We start from the raw sequence: 20409 nt of genomic DNA on the forward strand, positions 1-20409 counted from the left end.
ATTTACAGTTATATCGAATTCCAGTTGCCCAAAACTTCTTAAAAAACGCTTAGAAACTGAAATCTCTAGCCATACAATAGATTATATTTCTATTTTGCTTCAAGTTGCTTGGATTAGTTTTGCCTGCATTACAATTAGTGATAGACTTAGCTGTTAATATTTACAGTTATATCGTATTCCAGTTGCCCAAAACTTCTTAAAAAACGCTTAGAAACTGAAATCTCTGGCCTTACATTAGATTATATTTCTATTTTGCTTCAATTCGTTACTCTGTCATACTTTAAGGTTAACGACAATGTAACATGGCCACTCTCTTACTCTAACCAAGTTATTTCAAGTTTGTAAATTAATTTTACACATTGGATGGATAAAACAAACGGATCTTTTTCCAAAAGTCACTGGATGTGAACAGAAAGCCAAAAGAATGGCCAGCACGGGGGTCGAACCCGCAACCTTGGCGTTATTAGCAACACGCTCTAACCGATTGAGCTAACCGGCCACTTTTGCCCAATATCTACTCTCTTTTAATGAACTTGCTCTAATTTTGAGCCAGCTACTGACCTCTCAAAGCTTGATCTGTCCACAGTGAAAGGTAAAATACGTTAAAAGTTGACTAATTCTTAGAGAGCCCATCAAAAACATAGGAACCAATCTTAAGTGAGAATTGACAAGCTTTTTTTATATTATGAGCAATATGTTGCCACCAACCACTCTAACTTGTCACGTGATGAGCCAGTAAATTACGCCATTGCTTGGATTAGTTTTTGACTGCATTACAATTAGTGATAGACTTAGCTGTCAATATTTACAGTTATATCGAATTCCAGTTGCCCAAAACTTCTTAAAAAACGTTTAGAAACTGAAATCTCTGGCCATACAATAGATTATATTTCTATTTTGCTTCAATTCGTTACTCTGTCATACTTTATGGTTAACGAGGATGTAACATGGCCACTCTCTTACTCTAACCAAATTATTTCAAGTTTGTAAATTAATTTTACACATTGGATGGATAAAACCTACGGATCTTTTTCCAAAAGTCACTGGATGTGAATAGAAAGCCAAAGGAATGGGCAGCACGGGGGTCGAACCCGCAACCTTGGCGTTATTAGCACCACGCTCTAACCAATTGAGCTAACCGGCCACTTTTGCCCCATATCTACTCTCTTTTAATGAACTTGCTCTAATTTTGAGCCAGCTACTGACCTTTCAAAGCTTGATCTGTCCACAGTGAAAGGTAAAATACGTTGAAAGTTGACTAATTCTTAGAGAGCCCATCAAAAGCATAGGAACCAATCTTAAATGAGAATTGACAAGCTTTTTTTATATGATGAGCAATATGTTGCCACCAACCACTCTAACTTGTCACGTGATGAGCCAGTAAATTACGCCATTGCTTGGATTAGTTTTTGCCTGCATTACAATTAGTGATAGACTTAGCTGTCAATATTTACAGTTATATCGAAATCCAGTTGCCCAAAACTTCTTAAAAAACGCTTAGAAACTGAAATCTCTGGCCATACAATAGATTATATTTCTATTTTGCTTCAAGTTGCTTGGATTAGTTTTGCCTGCATTACAATTAGTGATAGACTTAGCTGTCAATATTTACAGTTATATCGTATTCCAGTTGCCCAAAACTTCTTAAAAAACGCTTAGAAACTGAAATCTCTGGCCTTACATTAGATTATATTTCTATTTTGCTTCAATTCGTTACTCTGTCATACTTTAAGGTTAACGACAATGTAACATGGCCACTCTCTTACTCTAACCAAGTTATTTCAAGTTTGTAAATTAATTTTACACATTGGATGGATAAAACCTACGGATCTTTTTCCAAAAGTCACTGGATGTGAACAGAAAGCCATAGCAATGGCCAGCACGGGGGTCGAACCCGCAACCTTTGCGTTATTAGCACCACGCTCTAGCCGATTGAGCTAACCGGCCACTTTTGCTCCATATCTACTCTCTTTTAATGAACTTGCTCTAATTTTGAGCCAGCTACTGACCTCTCAATGCTTGATCTGTCCACAGTTAAGGGTAAAATACGTTGAAAGTTGACTAATTCTTGGAGAGCCCATCAAAAGCATAAGAACCAATCTTAAATGAGAATTAAAAGCTTTTTTTATATTATGAGCAAAATGTTGCCACCAACCACTCTAACTTGTCACGTGATGAGCCAGTAAATTACGCCATTGCTTGGATTAGTTTTTGCCTGCATTACAATTAGTGATAGACTTAGCTGTCAATATTTACAGTTATATCGAAATCCAGTTGCCCAAAACTTCTTAAAAAACGCTTAGAAACTGAAATCTCTGGCCATACAATAGATTATATTTCTATTTTGCTTCAAGTTGCTTGGATTAGTTTTGCCTGCATTACAATTAGTGATAGACTTAGCTGTCAATATTTACAGTTATATCGTATTCAAGTTGCCCAAAACTTCTTAAAAAACGCTTAGAAACTGAAATCTCTGGCCATACATTAGATTATATTTCTATTTTGCTTCAATTCGTTACTCTGTCATACTTTAAGGTTAACGACAATGTAACATGGCCACTCTCTTACTCTAACCAAGTTATTTCAAGTTTGTAAATTAATTTTACACATTGGATGGATAAAACCTACGGAACTTTTTCCAAAAGTCACTGGATGTGAACAGAAAGCCATAGCAATGGCCAGCACGGGGGTCGAACCCGCAACTTTTGCGTTATTAGCACCAAGCTCTAGCCGATTGAGCTAACCGGCCACTTTTGCCCCATATCTACTCTCTTTTAATGAACTTGCTCTAATTTTGAGCCAGCTACTGATCTCTCAAAGCTTGATCTGTCCACAGTGAAAGGTAAAATACGTTGAAAGTTGACTAATTCTTAGAGAGCCCATCAAAAGCATAGGAACCAATCTTAAATGAGAATTAAAAGCTTTTTTTATATTATGAGCAATATGTTGCCACCAACCACTCTAACTTGTCACGTGATGAGCCAGTAAATTACGCCATTGCTTGGATTAGTTTTTGCCTGCATTACAATTAGTGATAGACTTAGATGTCAATATTTACAGTTATATCGAATTCCAGTTGCCCAAAACTTCTTAAAAAACGCTTTGAAACTGAAATCTCTGGCCATACAATAGATTATATTTCTATTTTGCGTCTATTCGTTACTCTGTCATACTTTAAGGTTAACGACGATGTAACATGGCAACTCTCTTACTCTAACCAAGTTATTTCAAGTTTGTAAATTAATTTTACACATTGGATGGATAAAACCTACGGATCTTTTTCCAAAAGTCACTGGATGTGAACAGAAAGCCAAAGGAATGGCCAGCACGAGGGTCGAACCCGCAACCTTGGCGTTATTAGCACCACGCTCTAACCGATTGAGCTAACCTGCCACTTTTGCCCCATATCTACTCTCTTTTAATGAACTTGCTCTAATTTTGAGCCAGCTACTGACCTCTCAAAGCTTGATCTGTCCACAGTGAAAGGTAAAATACATTGAAAGTTGACTAATTCTTAGAGAGCCCATCAAAAGCATAGGAACCAATCTTAAATGAGAATTGACAAGCTTTTTTTATATTATGAGCAATATGTTGCCACCAACACTCTAACTTGTCACGTGATGAGCCAGTAAATTACGCCATTGCTTGGATTAGTTTTTGCCTGCATTACAATTAGTGATAGACTTAGCTGTCAATATTTACAGTTATATCGAATTCCAGTTGCCCAAAACTTCTTAAAAAACGCTTAGAAACTGAAATCTCTGGCCATACAATAGATTATATTTCTATTTTGCTTCAAGTTGCTTGGATTAGTTTTGCCTGCATTACAATTAGTGATAGACTTAGCTGTTAATATTTACAGTTATATCGTATTCCAGTTGCCCAAAACTTCTTAAAAAACGCTTAGAAACTGAAATCTCTGGCCATACATTAGATTATATTTCTATTTTGCTTCAATTCGTTACTCTGTCATACTTTAAGGTTAACGACGATGTAACATGGCCACTCTCTTACTCTAACCAAGTTGTTTCAAGTTTGTAAATTAATTTTACACATTAGATGGATAAAACCTACGGATCTTTTTCCAAAAGTCACTGGATGTGAACAGAAAGCCACAGTGAAAGCGGCCACTTTTGCCCCATATCTACTCTCTTTTAATGAACTTGCTCTAATTTTGAGCCAGCTACTGACCTCTCAAAGCTTGATCTGTCCACAGTTAAGGGTAAAATACGTTGAAAGTTGACTAATTCTTGGAGAGCCCATCAAAAGCATAAGAACCAATCTTAAATGAGAATTGACAAGCTTTTTTTATATTATGAGCAATATGTTGCCACCAACCACTCTAACTTGTCACGTGATGAGCCAGTAAATTACGCCATTGCTTGGATTAGTTTTTGCCTGCATTACAATTAGTGATAGACTTAGATGTCAATATTTACAGTTATATCGAATTCCAGTTGCCCAAAACTTTTTAAAAAACGCTTAGACACTGAAATCTCTGGCCATACAATAGATTATATTTCTATTTTGCTTCAAGTTGCTTGGATTAGTTTTGCCTGCATTACAATTAGTGATAGACTTAGCTGTCAATATTTACAGTTATATTGAATTCCAGTTGCCCAAAACTTCTTAAAAAACGCTTAGAAACTGAAATCTCTGGCCATACAATAGATTATATTTCTATTTTGCTTCAATTCGTTACTCTGTCATACTTTAAGGTTAACGACGATGTAACATGGCCACTCTCTTACTCTAACCAAGTTATTTCAAGTTTGTAAATTAATTTTACACATTAGATGGATAAAACCTACTGATCTTTTTCCAAAAGTCACTGGATGTGAACAGAAAGCCATAGGAATGGCCAGCACGGGGGTCGAACCCGCAACCTTGGCGTTATTAGCACCATGCTCTAACCGATTGAGCTAACCGGCCACTTTTGCCCCATATCTACTCTCTTTTAATGAACTTGCTCTAATTTTGAGCCAGCTACTGACCTCTCAAAGCTTGATCTGTCTACAGTGAAAGGTAAAATACATTGAAAGTTGACTAATTCTTAGAGAGCCCATCAAAAGCATAGGAACCAATCTTAAATGAGAATTGACAAGCTTTTTTTATATTATGAGCAATATGTTGCCACCAACCACTCTAACTTGTCACGTGATGAGCCAGTAAATTACACCATTGCTTGGATTAGTTTTTGCCTGCATTGCAATTAGTGATAGACTTAGCTGTCAATATTTACAGTTATATCGAATTCCAGTTGCCCAAAACTTCTTAAAAAACGCTTAGAAACTGAAATCTCTGGCCATACAATAGATTATATTTCTATTTTGCTTCAAGTTGCTTGGATTAGTTTTGCCTGCATTACAATTAGTTATAGACTTAGCTGTCAATATTTACAGTTATATCGAATTCCAGTTGCCCAAAACTTCTTAAAAAACGCTTAGAAACTGAAATCTCTGGCCATACAATAGATTATATTTCTATTTTGCTTTAATTCGTTACTCTGTCATACTTTAAGGTTAACGACGATGTAACATGGCCACTCTCTTACTCTAACCAAGTTATTTCAAGTTTGTAAATTAATTTTACACATTGGATGGATAAAACCTACGGATCTTTTTCCAAAAGTCACTGGATGTGAACAGAAAGCCATAGGAATGGCCAGCACGGGGGTCGAACCTGCAACCTTGGCATTATTAGCACCACGCTCTAACCGATTGAGCTAACCAGCCACTTTTGCCCCATATCTACTCTCTTTTAATGAACTTGCTCTAATTTTTAGCCAGCTACTGACCTCTCAAAGCTTGATCTGTCCACAGTGAAAGGTAAAATACGTTGAAAGTTGACTAATTCTTAGAGAGCCCATCAAAAGAATAGGAACCAATCTTAAATGAGAATTGAAAGCTTTTTTTATATTATGAGCAATATGTTGCCACCAACCACTCTAACTTGTCACGTGATGAGCCAGTAAATTACGCCATTGCTTGGATAAGTTTTTGCCTGCATTACAATTAGTGATAGACTTAGCTGTCAATATTTACAGTTATATCGAATTCCAGTTGCCCGAAACTTCTTAAAAAACGCTTAGAAACTGAAATCTCTGGCCATACAATAGATTATATTTCTATTTTGCTTCAAGTTGCTTGGATTAGTTTTGCCTGCATTACAATTAGTGATAGACTTAGCTGTTAATATTTACAGTTATATCGTATTCCAGTTGCCCAAAACTTCTTAAAAAACGCTTAGAAACTGAAATCTCTGGCCATACATTAGATTATATTTCTATTTTGCTTCAATTCGTTACTCTGTCATACTTTAAGGTTAACGACGATGTAACATGGCCACTCTCTTACTCTAACCAAGTTATTTCAAGTTTGTAAATTAATTTTACACATTAGATGGATAAAACCTACTGATCTTTTTCCAAAAGTCACTAGATGTGAACAGAAAGCCATAGGAATGGCCAGCACGGGGGTCGAACCCGCAACCTTGGCGTTATTAGCACCATGCTCTAACCGATTGAGCTAACCGGCCACTTTTGCCCCATATCTACTCTCTTTTAATGAACTTGCTCTAATTTTGAGCCAGCTACTGACCTCTCAAAGCTTGATCTGTTCACAGTGAAAGGTAAAATACGTTGAAAGTTTACTAATTCTTAGAGAGCCCATCAAAAGCATAGGAACCAATCTTAAATGAGAATTGAAAGCTTTTTTTATATTATGAGCAATATGTTGCCACCAACCACTCTAAATTGTCACGTGATGAGCCAGTAAATTACGCCATTGCTTGGATTAGTTTTTGCCTGCATTACAATTAGTGATAGACTTAGATGTCAATATTTACAGTTATATCGAATTCCATTTGCCCAAAACTTCTTAAAAAATGCTTAGAAACTGAAATCTCTGGCCATACAATAGATTATATTTCTATTTTGCTTCTATTCGTTACTCTGTCATACTTTAAGGTTAACGACGATGTAACATGGCCACTCTCTTACTCTAACCAAGTTATTTCAAGTTTGTAAATTAATTTTACACATTGGATGGATAAAACTTACGGATCTTTTTCCAAAAGTCACTGAATGTGAACAGAAAGCCAAAGGAATGGCCAGCACGAGGGTCGAACCTGCAACCTTGGCATTATTAGCACCACGATCTAACCGATTGAGCTAACTGGCCACTTTTGCCCCATATCTACTCTCTTTTAATGAACTTGCTCTAATTTTGAGCCAGCTACTGACCTCTCAAAGCTTGATCTGTCTACAGTGAAAGGTAAAATACATTGAAAGTTGACTAATTCTTAGAGAGCCCATCAAAAGCATAGGAACCAATCTTAAATGAGAATTGACAAGCTTTTTTTATATTATGAGCAATATGTTGCCACCAACCACTCTAACTTGTCACGTGATGAGCCAGTAAATTACGTCATTGCTTGGATTAGTTTTTGCCTGCATTGCAATTAGTGATAGACTTAGCTGTCAATATTTACAGTTATATCGAATTCCAGTTGCCCAAAACTTCTTAAAAAATGCTTAGAAACTGAAATCTCTGGCCATACAATAGATTATATTTCTATTTTGCTTCAAGTTGCTTGGATTAGTTTTGCCTGCATTACAATTAGTGATAGACTTAGCTGTCAATATTTACAGTTATATCGAATTCCAGTTGCCCAAAACTTCTTAAAAAACGCTTAGAAACTGAAATCTCTGGCCATACAATAGATTATATTTCTATTTTGCTTTAATTCGTTACTCTGTCATACTTTAAGGTTAACGACGATGTAACATGGCCACTCTCTTACTCTAACCAAGTTATTTCAAGTTTGTAAATTAATTTTACACATTGGATGGATAAAACCTACGGATCTTTTTCCAAAAGTCACTGGATGTGAACAGAAAGCCATAGGAATGGCCAGCACGGGGGTCGAACCTGCAACCTTGGCGTTATTAGCACCACGCTCTAACCGATTGAGCTAACCAGCCACTTTTGCCTCATATCTACTCTCTTTTAATGAACTTGCTCTAATTTTGAGCCAGCTACTGACCTCTCAAAGCTTGATCTGTCCACAGTGAAAGGTAAAATACGTTGAAAGTTGACTAATTCTTAGAGAGCCCATCAAAAGAATAGGAACCAATCTTAAATGAGAATTGAAAGCTTTTTTTATATTATGAGCAATATGTTGCCACCAACCACTCTAAGTTGTCACGTGATGAGCCAGTAAATTACGCCATTGCTTGGATTAGTTTTTGCCTGCATTACAATTAGTGATAGAATTAGCTGTCAATATTTACAGTTATATCGAATTCCAGTTGCCCAAAACTTCTTAAAAAACGCTTAGAAACTGAAATCTCTGGCCATACAATAGATTATATTTCTATTTTGCTTCAATTCGTTACTCTGTCATACTTTAAGGTTAACGACGATGTAACATGGCCACTCTCTTACTCTAACTAAGTTATTTCAAGTTTGTAAATTAATTTTACACATTGGATGGATAAAACCTACGGATCTTTTTCCAAAAGTCACTGGATGTGAACAGAAAGCCAAAGGAATGGCCACCATGAGGGTCGAACCCGCAGCCTTGGCGTTATTAGCACCACGCTCTAACCGATTGAGCTAACCGGCCACTTTTGCCCCATATCTACTCTCTTTTAATGAACTTGCTCTAATTTTGAGCCAGCTACTGACCTCTCAAAGCTTGATCTGTCCACAGTGAAAGGTAAAATACGTTGAAAGTTGAATAAATCTTAGAGAGCCCATCAAAAGGAAAGGAACCAATCTTAAATGAGAATTGACAAGCTTTTTTTATATTATGAGCCACCAACCACTCTAACTTGCCACGTGATGAGCCAGTAAATTACGGCATTGCTTGGAATAGTTTTTGCCTGCATTACAATTAGTGATAGACTTAGCTGTCAATATTTACAGTTATATCGAATTCCAGTTGCCCAAAACTTCTTAAAAAATGCTTACACACTGAAATCTCTGGCCATACAATAGATTATATTTCTATTTTGCTTCAATTCGTTACTCTGTCATACTTTAAGGTTAACGACGATGTAACATGGCCACTCTCTTACTCTAACCAAGTTATTTCAAGTTTGTAAATTAATTTTACACATTGGATGGATAAAACCTACGGATCTTTTTCCAAAAGTCACTGGATGTGAACAGAAAGCCAAAGGAATGGCCAGCACAGGGGTTGAACCCGCAACCTTGGCGTTATTAGCTCCACGCTCTAACCGATTAAGCTAACCGGCCACTTTTGCCCCATATCTACTCTCTTTTAATGAACTTGCTCTAATTTTGAGCCAGCTACTGACCTCTCAAAGCTTGATCTGTCCACAGTGAAAGGTAAAATATGTTGAAAGTTGACTAATTCTTAGAGAGCCCATCAAAAGCATAGGAACCAATCTTAAATGAGAATTGACAAGCTTTTTTTATATTATGAGCAATATGTTGCCACCAACCACTCTAACTTGTCACGTGATGAGCCAGTAAATTACGCCATTGCTTGGATTAGTTTTTGCCTTCATTACAATTAGTGATAGACCTAGCTGTCAATATTTACAGTTATATCGAATTCCAGTTGCCCAAAACTTCTTAAAAAACGCTTAGAAACTGAAATCTCTGGCCATACAATAGATTATATTTCTATTTTGCTTCAAGTTGCTTGGATTAGTTTTGCCTGCATTACAATTAGTGATAGACTTAGCTGTCAATATTTAAAGTTATATCGAATTCCAGTTGCCCAAAACTTCTTAAAAAACGCTTAGAAACTGAAATCTCTGGCCATACAATAGATTATATTTCTATTTTGCTTCAATTTGTTACTCTGTCATACTTCAAGGTTAACGACGATGTAACATGGCCACTCTCTTACTCTAACCAAGTTATTTCAAGTTTGTAAATTAATTTTACACATTGGATGGATAAAACCTACGGATCTTTTTCCAAAAGTCACTGGATGTGAACAGAAAGGCAAAGGAATGGCCAGCACGGGGGTCGAACTCGCAAGCTAGGCGTTATTAGCACCACGCTCTAACCGATTGAGCCAACCGGCCACTTTTGCCCCATATCTACTCTCTTTTAATGAACTTGCTCTAATTTTGAGCCAGCTACTGACCTCTCAAAGCTTGATCTGTCCACAGTGAAAGGTAAAATACGTTGAAAGTTGACTAATTCTTAGAGAGCCCATCAAAAGCATAGGAACCAATCTTAAATGAGAATTGACAAGCTTTTTTTATATTATGAGCAATATGTTGCCACCAACCACTCTAACTTGTCACGTGATGAGCCAGTAAATTACGCCATTGCTTGGATTAGTTTTTGCCTGCATTACAATTAGTGATAGACTTAGCTGTCAATATTTACAGTTATATCGAATTCCAGTTTCTCAAAACTTCTTAAAAAACGCTTCGAAACTGAAATCTCTCTCCATACAATAGATTATATTTCTATTTTGCTTCAAGTTGCTTGGATTAGTTTTGCCTGCATTACAATTAGTGATAGACTTAGCTGTTAATATTTACAGTTATATCGTACTCCAGTTGCCCAAAAATTCTTAAAAAATGCTTAGAAACTGAAATCTCTGGCCATACAATAGATTACATTTCTATTTTGCTTCAATTCGTTACTCTGTCATACTTTAAAGTTAACGACGATGTGACATGGCCACTCTCTTACTCTTACCAAGTTATTTCAAGTTTGTAAATTAATTTTACACATTGGATGCATAAAACCTACGGATCTTTTTCCAAAAGTCACTGGATGTGAACAGAAAGCCACAGTGAAAGCGGCCACTTTTGCCCCATATCTACTCTCTTTTAATGAACTTGCTCTAATTTTGAGCCAGCTACTGACCTCTCAAAGCTTGATCTGTCCACAGTGAAAGGTAAAATATGTTGGAAGTTGACTAATTCTTAGAGAGCCCTTTAAAAGCATAGGAACCAATCTTAAATGAGAATTGACAAGCTTTTTTTATATTATGAGCAATATGTTGCCACCAACCACTCTAACTTGTCACGTGATGAGCCAGTAAATTACGCCATTGCTTGGATTAGTTTTTGCCTGCATTACAATTAGTGATAGACTTAGCTGTCAATATTTACAGTTATATCGAATTCCAGTTGCCCAAAACTTCTTAAAAAACGCTTAGAAACTGAAATCTCTGGCCATACAATAGATTATATTTCTATTTTGCTTCAATTCGTTACTCTGTCATACTTCAAGGTTAACGACGATGTAACATGGCCACTCTCTTACTCTAACCAAGTTATTTTAAGTTTGTAAATTAATTTTACACATTGGATGGATAAAACCTATGGATCTTTTTCCAAAAGTCACTGGATGTGAACAGAAAGCCAAAGGAATGGCCAGCACGGGGGTCTAACCCGCAAGCTAGGCGTTATTAGCACCACGCTCTAACCGATTGAGCTAACCGGCCACTTTTGCCCCATATCTACTCTCTTTTAATGAACTTGCTCTAATTTTGAGCCAGCTACTGACCTCTCAAAGCTTGATCTGTCCACAGTGAAAGGTAAAATACGTTGAAAGTTGACTAATTCTTAGAGAGCCCATCAAAAGCATAGGAACCAATCTTAAATGAGAATTGAAAGCTTTTTTTATATTATGAGCAATATGTTGCCACCAACCACTCTAACTTGTCATGTGATGAGCCAGTAAATTACGCCAGTGCTTGGATTAGTTTTTGCCTGCATTACAATTAGTGATAGACTTAGTTGTCAATATTTACAGTTATATCGAATTCCAGTTGCCCAAAACTTCTTAAAAAACGCTTAGAAACTGAAATCTCTAACCATACAATAGATTATATTTCTATTTTGCTTCAAGTTGCTTGGATTAGTTTTGCCTGCATTACAATTAGTGATAGACTTAGCTTTCAATATTTATAGTTATATCGAATTCCAGTTGCCCAAAACTTCTTAAAAAACGCTTAGAAACTGAAATCTCTGGCCATACAATAGATTATATTTCTATTTTGCTTCAATTCGTTACTCTGTCATTCTTTAACGTTAACGACGATGTAACATGGCCACTCTCTTACTCTAACCAAGTTAATTCAAGTTTGTAAATTAATTTTACACATTGGATGGATAAAACCTACGGATCTTTTTCCAAAAGTCACTGGATGTGAACAGAAAGCCAAAGGAATGGCCAGCACGGGGGTCAAACCCGCAACCTTGGCGTTATTAGCACCACGCTTTAACCAATTGAGCTAATCGGCCACTTTTGCCCCATATCTACTCTCTTTTAATGAACTTGCTCTAATTTTGAGCCAGCTACTGACCTCTCAAAGCTTGATCTGTCCACAGTGAAAGGTAAAATACGTTGAAAGTTGACTAATTCTTAGAGAGCCCATCAAAAGCATAGGAACCAATCTTAAATGAGAATTGACAAGCTTTTTTTATATTATGAGCAATATGTTGCCACCAACCACTCTAACTTGTCACGTGATGAGCCAGTAAATTACGCCATTGCTTGGATTAGTTTTTGCCTGCATTACAATTAGTGATAGACTTAGCTGTCAATATTTACAGTTATATTGAATTCCAGTTGCCCAAAACTTCTTAAAAAACGCTTCGAAACTGAAATCTCTCTCCATACAATAGATTATATTTCTATTTTGCTTCAAGTTGCTTGGATTAGTTTTGCCTGCATTACAATTAGTGATAGACTTAGCTGTTAATATTTACAGTTATATCGTACTCCAGTTGCCCAAAACTTCTTAAAAAATGCTTAGAAACTGAAATCTCTGGCCATACAATAGATTACATTTCTATTTTGCTTCAATTCGTTACTCTGTCATACTTTAAAGTTAACGACGATGTGACATGGCCACTCTCTTACTCTTACCAAGTTATTTCAAGTTTGTAAATAATTTTACACATTGGATGCATAAAACCTACGGATCTTTTTCCAAAAGTCACTGGATGTGAACAGAAAGCCACAGTGAAAGCGGCCACTTTTGCCCCATATCTACTCTCTTTTAATGAACTTGCTCTAATTTTGAGCCAGCTACTGACCTCTCAAAGCTTGATCTGTCCACAGTGAAAGGTAAAATATGTTGGAAGTTGACTAATTCTTAGAGAGCCCATCAAAAGCATAGGAACCAATCTTAAATGAGAATTGACAAGCTTTTTTTATATTATGAGCAATATGTTGCCACCAACCACTCTAACTTGTCACGTGATGAGCCAGTAAATTACGCCATTGCTTGGATTAGTTTTTGCCTGCATTACAATTAGTGATAGACTTAGCTGTCAATATTTACAGTTATATCGAATTCCAGTTGCCCAAAACTTCTTAAAAAACGCTTAGAAACTGAAATCTCTGGCCATACAATAGATTATATTTCTATTTTGCTTCAATTGGTTACTCTGTCATACTTCAAGGTTAACGACGATGTAACATGGCCACTCTCTTACTCTAACCAAGTTATTTCAAGTTTGTAAAATAATTTTACACATTGGATGGATAAAACCTACGGATCTTTTTCCAAAAGTCACTGGATGTGAACAGAAAGCCAAAGGAATGGCCAGCACGGGGGTCGAACCTGCAACCTTGGCGTTATTAGCACCACGCTCTAACCGATTGAGCTAACCGGCCACTTTTGTCCCATATTTACTCTCTTTTAATGAACTTGCTCTAATTTTGAGCCAGCTACTGACCTCTCAAAGCTTGATCTGTCCACAGTGAAAGGTAAAATACGTTGAAAGTTGACTAATTCTTAGAGAGCCCATCAAAAGCATAGGAACCAATCTTAAATAAGAATTGACAAGCTTTTTTTATATTATGAGCAATATGTTGCCACCAACCACTCTAACTTGTCACATGATGAGCCAGTAAATTACGCCATTGCTTGGATTAGTTTTTGCCTGCATTACAATTAGTGATAGACTTAGCTGTCAATATTTACAGTTATATCGAATTCCAGTTGCCCAAAACTTCTTAAAAAATGCTTAGACACTGAAATCTCTGGCCATACAATAGATTATATTTCTATTTTGCTTCAATTCGTTACTCTGTCATACTTTAAGGTTAACGACGATGTAACATGGCCACTCTCTTACTCTAACCATGTTATTTCAAGTTTGTAAATTAATTTTACACATTGGATGGATAAAACCTACGGATCATTTTCCAAAAGTCACTGGATGTGAACAGAAAGCCAAAGGAATGGCAAGCATGGGGGTCGAACCCGCAACCTTGGCGTTATTAGCACCACGCTCTATCCGATTGAGCTAACCGGCCACTTTTGCCCCTTATCTACTCTCTTTTAATGAACTTGCTCTAATTTTGAGCCAGCTACTGACCTCTCAAAGCTTGATCTGTCCACAGTGAAAGGTAAAATACGTTGAAAGTTGACTAATTTTTAGAGAGCCCATCAAAAGCATAGGAACCAATCTTAAATGAGAATTGACAAGCTTTTTTTATATTATGAGCAATATGTTGCCACCAACCACTCTAACTTGTCACGTGATGAGCCAGTAAATTACTCCATTGCTTGGATTAGTTTTTGCCTGCATTATTATTAGTGATAGACTTAGCTGTCAATATTTACAGTTATATCGAATTCCAGTTGCCCAAAACTTCTTAAAAAACGCTTAGAAACTGAAATCTCTGGCCATACAATAGATTATATTTCTATTTTGCTTCAAGTTGCTTGGATTAGTTTTGCCTGCATTACAATTAGTGATAGACTTAGCTGTTAATATTTACAGTTATATCGTATTCCAGTTGCCCAAAACTTCTTAAAAAACGCTTAGAAACTGAAATCTCTGGCCATACAATAGATTATATTTCTATTTTGCTTCAATTCGTTACTCTGTCATACTTTAAGGTTAACGACGATGTAACATGGCCACTCTCTTACTCTAACCAAGTTATTTCAAGTTTGTAAATTAATTTTACACATTGGATGGATAAAACCTACGGATCTTTTTCCAAAAGTCACTGGATGTGAACAGAAAGCCACAGTCAAAGCGGCCACTTTTGTTCCATATCTACTCTCTTTTAATGAACTTGCTCTAATTTTGAGCAAGCTACTGACCTCTCAAAGCTTGATCTGTCCACAGTGAAAGGTAAAATACGTTGAAAGTTGACTAATTCTTAGAGAGCCCATCAAAAGCATAGGAACCAATCTTAAATGAGAATTGACAAGCTTTTTTTATATTATGAGCAATATGTTGCCACCAACCACTCTAACTTGTCACGTGATGAGCCAGTAAATTACGCCATTGCTTGGATTAGTTTTTGCCTGCATTACAATTAGTGATAGACTTAGCTGTCAATATTTACAGTTATATCGAATTCCAGTTGCCCAAAACTTCTTAAAAAACGCTTAGAAACTGAAATCTCTGGCCATACAATAGATTATATTTCTATTTTGCTTCAATTCGTTACTCTGTCATACTTTAAGGTTAACGACGATGTAACATGGCCACTCTCTTGCTCTAACCAAGTTATTTCAAGTTTGTAAATTACTTTTACACATTGGATGGATAAAACCTACGAATCTTTTTCCAAAAGTCACTGGATGTGAACCGAAAGCCAAAGGAATGGCCAGCACTGTGGTCGAACCCGCAACCTTGGCGTTATTAGCACCACGCTCTAACCGATTGAGCTAACCGACCACTTTTGCCCCATATCTACTCTCTTTTAATGAACTTGCTCTAATTTTGAGCCAGCTACTGACCTCTCAAAGCTTGATCTGTCCACAGTGAAAGGTAAAATATTTTGAAAGTTGACTAATTCTTAGAGAGCCCATCAAAAGCATAGGAACCAATCTTAAATGAGAATTGACAAGCTTTTTTTATATTATGAGCAATATGTTGTCACCAACCACTCTAACTTGTCACGTGATGAGCCAGTAAATTACGCCATTGCTTGGATTAGTTTTTGCCTGCATTACAATTAGTGATAGACTTAGCTGTCAATATTTACAGTTATATTGAATTCCAGTTGCCCAAAACTTCTTAAAAAACGCTTAGAAACTAAAATCTCTGGCCATACAATAGATTATATTTCTATTTTGCTTCAATTCGTTACTCTGTCATACTTTAAGGTTAACGACGATGTAACATGGCCACTCTCTTACTCTAACCAAGTTATTTCAAGTTTGTAAATTAATTTTACACATTGGATGGATAAAACCTACGGATCTTTTTCCAAAAGTTACTGGATGTGAACAGAAAGCCAAAGGAATGGCCAGCACGGTGGTCGAACCCGCAACCTTGGCGTTATTAGCACCACGCTCTAACCGATTGAACTAACTGGCCACTTTTGCCCCTTATCTACTCTCTTTTAATGAACTTGCTCTAATTTTGAGCCAGCTACTGACCTCCCAAAGCTTGATCTGTCCACAGTGAAAGGTAAAATACGTTGAAAGTTGACTAATTCTTAGAGAGCCCATCAAAAGCATAGGAACCAATCTTAAATGAGAATTGACAAGCTTTTTTTATATTATGAGCAATATGTTGCCACCAACCACTCTAACTTGTCACGTGATGAGCCAGTAAATTACGCCATTGCTTGGATTAGTTTTTGCCTGCATTACAATTAGTGATAGACTTAGCTGTCAATATTTACAGTTATATCGAATTCCAGTTGCCCAAAACTTCTTAAAAAACGCTTAGAAACTGAAATCTCTGGCCATACAATAGATTATATTTCTATTTTGCTTCAATTCGTTACTCTGTCATACTTTAAGGTTAACGACGATGTAACATGGCCACTCTCTTACTCTAACCAAGTTATTTCAAGTTTGTAAATTAATTTTACACATTGGATGGATAAAACCTACGGATCGTTTTCCAAAAGTCACTGGATGTGAACAGAAAGCCAAAGTAATGGCAAGCATGGGGGTCGAACCCGCAACCTTGGCATTATTAGCACCACGCTCTAACAGATTGAGCTTACTGGCCACTTTTGCCCCATATCTACTCTCTTTTAATGAACTTACTCTAATTTTGAGCCAGCTACTGACCTCTCAAAGCTTGATCTGTCCACAGTGAAAGGTAAAATACGTTGAAAGTTGACTAATTCTTAGAGAGCCCATCAAAAGCATAGGAACCAATCTTAAATGAGAATTGACAAGCTTTTTTTATATTATGAGCAATATGTTGCCACCAACCACTCTAACTTGTCACGTGATGAGCCAGTAAATTACACCATTGCTTGGATTAGTTTTTGCCTGCATTACAATTAGTGATAGACTTAGCTGTCAATATTTACAGTTATATCGAATTCCAGTTGCCCAAAACTTCTTAAAAAACGCTTAGAAACTGAAATCTCTGGCCATACAATAGATAATATTTCTATTTTGCTTCAATTCGTTACTCTGTCATACTTTAAGGTTAACGACGATGTAACATGGCCACTCTCTTACTCTAACCAAGTTATTTCAAGTTTGTAAATTAATTTTACACATTGGATGGATAAAACCTACGGATCGTTTTCCAAAAGTCACTGGATGTGAACAGAAAGCCAAAGTAATGGCAAGCATGGGGGTCGAACCCGCAACCTTGGCATTATTAGCACCACGCTCTAACAGATTGAGCTTACTGGCCACTTTTGCCCCATATCTACTCTCTTTTAATGAACTTACTCTAATTTTGAGCCAGCTACTGACCTCTCAAAGCTTGATCTGTCCACAGTGAAAGGTAAAATACGTTGAAAGTTGACTAATTCTTAGAGAGCCCATCAAAAGCATAGGAACCAATCTTAAATGAGAATTGACAAGCTTTTTTTATATTATGAGCAATATGTTGCCACCAACCACTCTAACTTGTCACGTGATGAGCCAGTAAATTACTCCATTGCTTGGATTAGTTTTTGCCTGCATTATTATTAGTGATAGACTTAGCTGTCAATATTTACAGTTATATCGAATTCCAGTTGCCCAAAACTTCTTAAAAAACGCTTAGAAACTGAAATCTCTGGCCATACAATAGATTATATTTCTATTTTGCTTCAAGTTGCTTGGATTAGTTTTGCCTGCATTACAATTAGTGATAGACTTAGCTGTTAATATTTACAGTTATATCGTATTCCAGTTGCCCAAAACTTCTTAAAAAACGCTTAGAAACTGAAATCTCTGGCCATACAATAGATTATATTTCTATTTTGCTTCAATTCGTTACTCTGTCATACTTTAAGGTTAACGACGATGTAACATGGCCACTCTCTTACTCTAACCAAGTTATTTCAAGTTTGTAAATTAATTTTACACATTGGATGGATAAAACCTACGGATCTTTTTCCAAAAGTCACTGGATGTGAACAGAAAGCCACAGTCAAAGCGGCCACTTTTGTTCCATATCTACTCTCTTTTAATGAACTTGCTCTAATTTTGAGCAAGCTACTGACCTCTCAAAGCTTGATCTGTCCACAGTGAAAGGTAAAATACGTTGAAAGTTGACTAATTCTTAGAGAGCCCATCAAAAGCATAGGAACCAATCTTAAATGAGAATTGACAAGCTTTTTTTATATTATGAGCAATATGTTGCCACCAACCACTCTAACTTGTCACGTGATGAGCCAGTAAATTACGCCATTGCTTGGATTAGTTTTTGCCTGCATTACAATTAGTGATAGACTTAGCTGTCAATATTTACAGTTATATCGAATTCCAGTTGCCCAAAACTTCTTAAAAAACGCTTAGAAACTGAAATCTCTGGCCATACAATAGATTATATTTCTATTTTGCTTCAATTCGTTACTCTGTCATACTTTAAGGTTAACGACGATGTAACATGGCCACTCTCTTGCTCTAACCAAGTTATTTCAAGTTTGTAAATTACTTTTACACATTGGATGGATAAAACCTACGAATCTTTTTCCAAAAGTCACTGGATGTGAACCGAAAGCCAAAGGAATGGCCAGCACTGTGGTCGAACCCGCAACCTTGGCGTTATTAGCACCACGCTCTAACCGATTGAGCTAACCGACCACTTTTGCCCCATATCTACTCTCTTTTAATGAACTTGCTCTAATTTTGAGCCAGCTACTGACCTCTCAAAGCTTGATCTGTCCACAGTGAAAGGTAAAATATTTTGAAAGTTGACTAATTCTTAGAGAGCCCATCAAAAGCATAGGAACCAATCTTAAATGAGAATTGACAAGCTTTTTTTATATTATGAGCAATATGTTGTCACCAACCACTCTAACTTGTCACGTGATGAGCCAGTAAATTACGCCATTGCTTGGATTAGTTTTTGCCTGCATTACAATTAGTGATAGACTTAGCTGTCAATATTTACAGTTATATTGAATTCCAGTTGCCCAAAACTTCTTAAAAAACGCTTAGAAACTAAAATCTCTGGCCATACAATAGATTATATTTCTATTTTGCTTCAATTCGTTACTCTGTCATACTTTAAGGTTAACGACGATGTAACATGGCCACTCTCTTACTCTAACCAAGTTATTTCAAGTTTGTAAATTAATTTTACACATTGGATGGATAAAACCTACGGATCTTTTTCCAAAAGTTACTGGATGTGAACAGAAAGCCAAAGGAATGGCCAGCACGGTGGTCGAACCCGCAACCTTGGCGTTATTAGCACCACGCTCTAACCGATTGAACTAACTGGCCACTTTTGCCCCTTATCTACTCTCTTTTAATGAACTTGCTCTAATTTTGAGCAAGCTACTGACCTCTCAAAGCTTGATCTGTCCACAGTGAAAGGTAAAATACGTTGAAAGTTGACTAATTCTTAGAGAGCCCATCAAAAGCATAGGAACCAATCTTAAATGAGAATTGACAAGCTTTTTTTATATTATGAGCAATATGTTGCCACCAACCACTCTAACTTGTCACGTGATGAGCCAGTAAATTACGCCATTGCTTGGATTAGTTTTTGCCTGCATTACAATTAGTGATAGACTTAGCTGTCAATATTTACAGTTATATCGAATTCCAGTTGCCCAAAACTTCTTAAAAAACGCTTAGAAACTGAAATCTCTGGCCATACAATAGATTATATTTCTATTTTGCTTCAATTCGTTACTCTGTCATACTTTAAGGTTAACGACGATGTAACATGGCCACTCTCTTACTCTAACCAAGTTATTTCAAGTTTGTAAATTAATTTTACACATTGGATGGATAAAACCTACGGATCGTTTTCCAAAAGTCACTGGATGTGAACAGAAAGCCAAAGTAATGGCAAGCATGGGGGTCGAACCCGCAACCTTGGCATTATTAGCACCACGCTCTAACAGATTGAGCTTACTGGCCACTTTTGCCCCATATCTACTCTCTTTTAATGAACTTACTCTAATTTTGAGCCAGCTACTGACCTCTCAAAGCTTGATCTGTCCACAGTGAAAGGTAAAATACGTTGAAAGTTGACTAATTCTTAGAGAGCCCATCAAAAGCATA

At 36.6% G+C, this 20409-nt stretch overlaps 2 non-coding genes across 2 annotated transcripts; both read right to left on the bottom strand.

Moving 5' to 3' along the window:
- Nucleotides 1-4858: 4858 nt before the first annotated feature.
- Nucleotides 4859-4932, bottom strand: TRNAI-AAU (transfer RNA isoleucine (anticodon AAU)). The gene has a single exon. It is a non-coding gene; the product is annotated as a tRNA-Ile (tRNA).
- A 1531-nt stretch (nucleotides 4933-6463) lies between these two features.
- TRNAI-AAU (transfer RNA isoleucine (anticodon AAU)) lies at nucleotides 6464-6537 on the bottom strand. Its single transcript has one exon. It is a non-coding gene; the product is annotated as a tRNA-Ile (tRNA).
- Between the last annotated feature and the right edge of the window lie 13872 nt (nucleotides 6538-20409).

Source organism: Anomaloglossus baeobatrachus, chromosome 4 (genome assembly GCF_048569485.1).
Source record: "Anomaloglossus baeobatrachus isolate aAnoBae1 chromosome 4, aAnoBae1.hap1, whole genome shotgun sequence".
Taxonomy (NCBI): domain Eukaryota; kingdom Metazoa; phylum Chordata; class Amphibia; order Anura; family Aromobatidae; genus Anomaloglossus; species Anomaloglossus baeobatrachus.